The sequence below is a fragment of the Leopardus geoffroyi genome, chromosome B2, assembly GCF_018350155.1.
Source record: "Leopardus geoffroyi isolate Oge1 chromosome B2, O.geoffroyi_Oge1_pat1.0, whole genome shotgun sequence".
NCBI classification, from domain to species: Eukaryota; Metazoa; Chordata; class Mammalia; order Carnivora; family Felidae; genus Leopardus; species Leopardus geoffroyi.
Window position 1 is genome coordinate 18,430,366 of NC_059332.1, and position 7,463 is coordinate 18,437,828.

The 7,463-nt window shown below is 42.9% G+C and overlaps 1 long non-coding RNA gene across 1 annotated transcript; it reads right to left on the bottom strand.

Annotated features, from left to right (window-relative positions):
• Positions 1 to 634: 634 nt before the first annotated feature.
• LOC123609697 lies at positions 635 to 7,203 on the bottom strand. The gene is made up of 3 exons (XR_006717908.1): positions 7,031 to 7,203; positions 3,004 to 3,253; positions 635 to 1,588 (listed from the first exon to the last, which is right to left on the bottom strand). It is a non-coding gene; the product is annotated as an uncharacterized LOC123609697 (long non-coding RNA).
• Between the last annotated feature and the right edge of the window lie 260 nt (positions 7,204 to 7,463).

The window sequence follows — 7,463 nt, forward strand, 5'->3', positions numbered from 1 at the left end:
CAGGGGAGGAACAGAGACAGAAGGAGACACAGAATCCGAAGCAGCCTCCACAGAGCCTGATGCGGGACTCGAACCCATGAACTGTGACCTGAGCTGAAGTCAGATGCTTAACTGACTGAGCCACCCAGGTGGCCCTTAAATGGAAGCTTATTGACAAGAGTTCGAGTCAGCCTACACGTGCACGGAGTTTTCTAGGGAAGCCAAATATATAGTGTTGAAGAGCAAAGTCCTAAAGCCATTACAAGTGGGACAGAAACCAAAGACAGGAAATTTGGGTTTGAAGGTAGCTCACTGATACTTTTGTGTGGACTTAGGTCAGCTTGTGTTTTGGTTCCTTGGTTTCTTTATTTGCTGCCTCTAGTTGTCGTTTCTTTATGTTCTCTCTCTAGTTGCCTCTTCCTTCTAGAAATGTTCAGAATTTTCTCTGTTAAGTGATAGTGAATGTGTGTATAGAAAGCAGTCCTTGGGGCGCGTGGGTGGCTCAGTCAGTTAAGCGTCTGATTTTGGCTCAGGTCATGATCTGGCGGTTTGCAGGTTAGAGCCCCACATCAGGCTCCACAGTGACAGCTTGGAGCCTCCTTGGAATTCTCTCTCTCTTCCCCTGTCTCTCTCTCTCTCTCTCTCTCTGCCCCTCCCTTGCTTGTGCTCTCTCTTGCAAAATAAATAAATAAACTAAAAAAAAGAAGTTTATACACAAAGCAGTCCTTGCCAAAATACAAGGTCATCTACAACAGCAAAAACATTTCTTACTTCATCAGCGTCTAAAGAAGTAGACACTCACCTGGACATTTTCATACAAATGAACACACTTTCCCTGAATGTCGACCCTGTGCCTGGCTTTGTAACGGGATGCTTTATTTATTTTCTCTCTTTTCTAGCAGTTGTTCACTAAACTAGATGAGCAAACTCGATCTCTTCTCAACTCATCTTATACGATAATAACAACACATTACACACACACAAAAAGGGTCTAGCAAACATTTTTTTGTCTTTCCATATTCTCCCCTGACACACTCATGCGTCTCTTTGATGGCACCATGTGGGATAACTCTGACATTCAGACCATCAGCAATGAATGGAAGCTGACAACACGCTTTAACCTAAATTGTAAAGACTCTTCTCTGGCTATTCAAGTCAAAACCAGAGTTTACATAACCACCTAGCACGGTTTCTGGTTATGTAAAATGTGACTGAGTTTCTGAATCCTAGATCAAAAGCTTCCTCCACATGAATGGTTTCGCGAGGGGGGAATGAAACCCCAAGACCGAGCCGTGCCAATGTAAGCATGGATCATTTCACATTTTGCTTTTGTGACAGAGTAGAAAGTAAAGACAAATGAGGAATAGGCATGGGGCACATCAGAACATCAGGTCAGTGGAAAAAATAAGCCTGGAAAATGTGGGGGAGAGGAGCAAATGACTCAAAGGAAAGTCACGAGGACCTGGCAAGCTTTCAAGAGAAGCTCAACCATCGGGGAAGAGAGATGCCGGCTTCGGGGACAAACAGCTCCAAAGCTGTACATTGAGTTCCTCGGGTGTTTGTTGAGCATTTACTAGGAAGTGCGCATCTTCTAGGTCCAAAGTGCTGGCTGTGGGGAAGGTATAGAGAATAACGTGATTCTGTCCTCGAGTTCAAAGAGCTTGTAAAGGTCTGAAAACGCAAAACCTTCACAGGGGTTAAGAAAACATAAGAAGAGTTGAATATGATGAATATAATGATGTGATATGGTATGATATAAGAATGATAATGCCCCAAATATAAAAGAGTAAACATAAATATTATGGGATAGGGAAGATAGATCCTCATGGTGAATCAGAGACGGGCATTGAAATAATGGGGACAAGTTGGGCAGATGGAGGGAAGAAACAGGGTGTTTCAGGAAGGAGTAGATGCTGGGCAAAGTCTTAAAGATGAGGACAACCACTGTAAAGCATGAGTGCATGGTTGGGAGACCCACCTGGCAGGGGTGAAGGGTGTGTGTTGTGGCCAGATTAAGGGTGACGTTGAGCGAAGGGTTTGACCCCGAGGCCATCGGCAACAGAAATAAAAAAGTCAGACTTGTAGTGACACCTGACATTTCATAAGGGTACGATGTTTGTTGAATGATGAAAATTGAGCAGAAAAGTGAAATAAAAACCCGGCACTTGTGGGTAATAAGAGTCAGTGGACACGGAATGCATCATGTAACCAAGGGCAAATCATTAAGTTCTATGGGCCTCAGTATTCCCACCTGTAAAATAGGAATAATGACCTATATAATAGGGTCATTAAGACAATAAAACTGGGATAAAATATAAATGTACTTATAAAACATAATGCAAAGATAAGTTATTAGGGCAGTGCTGTGAGGAATGTAGGCAGCCGAGACTTTGAAGTCAGATAACCTTGAGCAAAGATTCTTGCTCCTCGATTTACTAACTTCTTGCCCTTGGGCAAATTATTTAACCCTCTTCAATTTTATCATTTTTCAAATTGGGGATAATAATATCTATTTGCAGGGCTTCAGTAATTAGAGCAAAAACATAGAAAGTGCCTGTGCCTCGCATAAAACAAGTCCTTAACACAAAGGTTAAGCATTGTTATAATTCAGCCCTTGCCAGACGTAGCTGGCTTGTTATGAAGGAAGATTTGTCTACTGGCTTGCTATGAATGCAAGGAAATTGAACAGAGGTTAGATAACCTATTTTAGATGGTTGAGTTTGAGGGGTAAGTGAGACAGGCTAATATGTATCCCTTAAAAAACTAGGTCAAGGGGAGACCATAGCATAGGTGACTCCAGATTTCTATCAGAGGGGCATATGATGGCAGTTTAATTATAAAAGGGGCCGTGACGTTGAGGGCTTGTCTTGAACTTGCTTTCACATGGAAATCATGCATGCTTCTTCATGGGAGGCTTGGAAAACTGATGAAGATTATGGTAATCTTAAAGCTCCCTGAAGATACCACGGTCCTAACGCGCACTTAGAATGGAAATGTACAAAGAACAGAAGACCTTTCACTTACCAGGAGGACACTGAACCATATGCATATATGCTAACAGTCCAAGTGGTATCTAAGAGCTGGGTAACACTAAGCTGCTCAGTGTAGAGGCTCCTCTGTTTGTTTTCTTTACTCTTCTCCCCTATTATGATCTGTTGCAATGTTTCTGGGTTTTTTTCCTTCTACTGGCAGCTTTTTGAGATTTCTCTTCGATATTCGATCTCCTGGATGACTTTTCCAGTTTCTTTAAAAAAAATTTTTTTTAATGTTTTACCTATGTTGAGAGAGAGAGAGAGAGAGAGAGAGAGAGAACAAGTGAGGGAGGGGCAGAGACAGAGGGAGACACAGAATCTGCAAAGCAGGCTCCAGGCTTTGAGCTGTCAGCATAGAGCTGGACACAGGGCCTGAACTCGTGAACCACAAGATCATGACCTGAGCCGAAGCCGATGCTCAACCGACTGAGCCCCACAGGCGTCCCTCCTTTTGTAGTTTCTTGCCTTATTCCATCCTATTATATGTACATTCTGCAAGAATTTTGGAAACCTGAAATGTACTTTTAATCTAAGAATTTAGACTGTTAATCCTCTCAAATCATATTTCTTGTTTTCTGTTTCTTTCTTCATAGCTTCTTATTGTTATTTTCTTAGATCCCTCTTTAGAATAATTAGATTTTAAAAAAAGTGTCTCTTCTGCTCTGGGAATGTTCTGTTTCCTCTAGATTATTTTGCTTAGCTCTCTTGGTCATTTTCCTTGGGGTTGCTGTGTACTCTTTCCAGACCTGGTCCTTGGTTGTGTGTTTGCATCTAAGAAAGAAGTCTTGGGTGGTTGGTTTAAATTTCCCCCACTGTTGTGTGTATAAATATGCCAGGTTTTCCCACTGGGAAATTGGTATACTTCACTTCATGGGGAAGGTCTTACTCAGGAGTACCAACCAGTCCCCCTGATGGAACTTTCCTCAGGTAGTTTGTTCAGTGGCTTTGTGAAGGTGTTAAGGATATTTTGCCCTAAGGATAATCTGCTGCCCGAACATGAGGGTGTGGAGAGAAGAGGAGGATGAAAATTTGGGCTGGGGTGTGTGCGCAGTTTGCAGATATCGTGTTAATCTCCGCCTTCTCAATCTCACCTGGGTAGAATCTGCTGAATCTGAGCCAAGAGCCCTCTTCGGGGCTTGGCATTCTGTGGGGCCGACTTGATGCTAATCCTTTTCTCCTCCCTTGGAAGACGTGGCTTCTTATATTTCTTTCTTTCATCTGCCTGCTATTATCCACTTTCTATGTTTCAGAAATTTGTCGACATTGGTTGAAATCTCTCCTTTTTTTGGTGACTGTTCTATTTCTTTTTACAGCCGGTTCATTTTTGCCCCTCTGTACTTTTCTTTGGGGTATCCTGGGAAGGACCAGGGCAGATCCATTTGTGCGGTCTGCACTTGGGACTGGTTGTACTACAGGAAGTATTTTCCACCCCAAACTGCAGCCTTGTCAGGCAGGTGTGTCATTTTTATTTCACGAAGACACATTGGGTCACTATGATTATGTAACTGATCTTAAGGTCACATAGTTGGCAAGTGATTAAACTGAGATCTTATTTCTTACTAAAGGGGAGATGTGAAGAAACCATTTTCTTGACGCATATAAGAGAGAGTTACTCTTTCACAGGATATTGGAAGACGGCTGGGCCTCGAGAGAGAGAGAAGATGGGAAAATGTGTGCGTGGGCTCTACAATCAAAAATGTAGGAGTTTCATCCTGACCTTTCTGCTATCTACATGGCCTTTGGCCTGTTTCTGTATCTAGAAATAAGAGGGTTTGACAATCCAGTTGGTACTACTTCTTTTACATAGAACATTCTAGAACTCTCTTGAGTTTTGTTGCAGCTTTTGAGAATTTCCTAATTGTTCATTCCCAAAGGAAACAGAATCATCTCTTTTTTTTTCCACACAAAAAAGTCAAGATGAAACAGAAAGAAACCTCTACAAACGTAGAAAAAGCACGAATTCTTGGCAATCAAAAGGCATTTATTAAGCACCTGCACGTGCGAGGTACGGTAGGCCTTGGGATCCCACCTCTTCTTCAGTGGGGGGCAGTGGTGGATTTCCCGAGAAGCGAATGAGACTTATGCTTCTGGGCTCTTCACCTGCACACGCCACTTCCAAAATTTTATTTTTACATGTGTATTCTGTTAGCAGGAGGGTGGCGTGGCAGGGGTAGAGAGAGAGTATCAGCTTCCCTGTGGTGTGGTGGCCTGATAAAGCATAGCTCAGAAGGAAACAGGAAACTGACAATTATCTGGGGAGTGTGATTTGTGGTGATAGCCAAGTCAGATAATTCAGACGCCATGTTCAGTTCAGTCTTGATTGATCTTTGTGGATCAGTTCTCCATTGCGATGACTAACTCAACTTCCTTTTCAGGAGACCAGGTTTATGTAGATGCCAATAGGCTGCCCTCACCAGGGCAAAGCTGGGAGGCATCCTCCAGGAACTTCTGTCTTCTTTATTTGGGGGGGAAAGTGCTGAAAGCTGAGGACCAACCAGAACATTTTAAGTCAGAAATGCAAAGTGGAAGTTCTCTGCATTTAGTTGTTCCTGGCCCCACGGGAGTAGCTTAGCTGAAATGTGGTAGGATATTTTCTCTTGGTAGAATACAAGTTTGAAAAATACCTCCCATGCATGAGAATTTTCTAAATGCATCTCTGCTTACACGCGAGGCTGAGAGAATGAATTTCACTCCAGAATTTCCGCTCATTTGAAAAAGAAATTCTTAGGAGGTTTGCTAGAAAATTGGAAAGGGGGCAAAGTATATTGAAATATGTATTAAGAGTGTGCAAAACCATCAGGCTCCATGCCTGGCAAGTAGGATCACGATAACCAAGATAAATAGGAAACTAAAGGTGGTAGGTTTTGTATAAAGCCATGCTGAACAGAGTTTGTATTTCTGCTTTTCTTCAACTGAACTACCCAAACTAAGGTCAAATATTAAGATTTTAAGACAATGTTTCAGGGATATTTTTACATAGTGCTTGGGGAATTGATGGTTATGCAAATCATTCATGACCATATGTGAGGGCCTGCCATTGCCAGTGTCTTGGTGAGGAATCTTTTGGTTATGGGTGTGAGAACCCGGAAGCCAAATCAGCTTATGCATGAAGGTATTTTATTGGCTCACAGAACTGAGGCAAGATGGGTTTCTAGCAGCTCGAACAATGCAATTAGGATGGGATTTTCCCACCTTTTTCCACGTGTGGGTGTGAATGGAGGTGACTGGATGGCTACGGCAGCCATAGCCCAAGTTGATTCCCTGAGGTACCAAGTTTAGGAGATGCTGTGGAAACAGTTCAGAAAAGATTTTGCATTGAAAAATGTATCAGGACTCTACATGATGGAAGTCATAGAAAACCCAAGTCAAATCAGCCTCAGCAGAAAGAGAATGTATTGGCTCACATAACTGGGAACGCCATGGAGGGTCTGACTGGGGGTGCAGCTTGCTTTAGAGCTCAGTGTCTAGAGGGTTCCCTCCTTGGCGTTGTTTTCTGGAACTGTCAGCTGCCTCCACAATGAAGCTCCTTTCATGGAGTAAGACGGTTGCAGCAACCAATGCTCCACATCTTCACATGATCAAGTCTAGAGAAAGTTCTAGAAAACTCTAGAGTTCCAGAGAAAGAGTGAAAACTTTTCTTCTGCTGGGCTCCTATTATCCTTGAACACATCATTTTACCGGGCTGATGGTCTACCGTGACTGGAGTAAGCCTATCATAATCTGTCCCTGGAACTGAGCCCACCCCTGGAGATAATGCCACCCAACCCACCCAATTGAAAATGGGGCTCTGTAACCAGGAGAGGGCGTGGATATCGGGCAGCAAACAACAGATGCCTGCGAGTAAGCAGATGTCCATGACAAGGGCTATGTTTTGTTATCGACCAGACATTAGCAGAGAAAAAAAAAAAAGGCAAAAGATAAGATGTATTTAGTGAGGATTCCCCAGAGAAACAATCAATAGAGGCTACATACATACATATACCTCCTGGAATGAGATTTATTATAAAGAATTGGCTTACCTGGTTATAGAGGATGAGAAGTCCCACGCTCTACTGTCTGAGCTGGAGACTCAGGAAATCTGATGGCATAAATTGCAGTGAGGTTTGAAGGCCTGAGACGCAGGAGAGCAAGCTGATAGTGTAAGTTCCCATCCAAGGGCAAGAGAAAGTAGACTGATGTCTCAGCTCAAGTAGTCAAGCACAGAGAGAGAACTCAAACTTCTTCCACTTTTTTTTTTTTTTTTTTTTTTTTTTGTTCTGTTTGCCCCTCACCGGGTTGGAGGAGGCCCACCCACACCGGGGAGGGCCATCTAATTTACTTGGTTCACTGATTCAACTCAGTGCTAACCTCTTGAAACAACCTCACGGACACATCCAGAAATATTGTTTAACCAGATTTCTGGGCATCCCATGGCCCAGTCAAGTTAATGCATGAAAAATAAACCGTCACAGA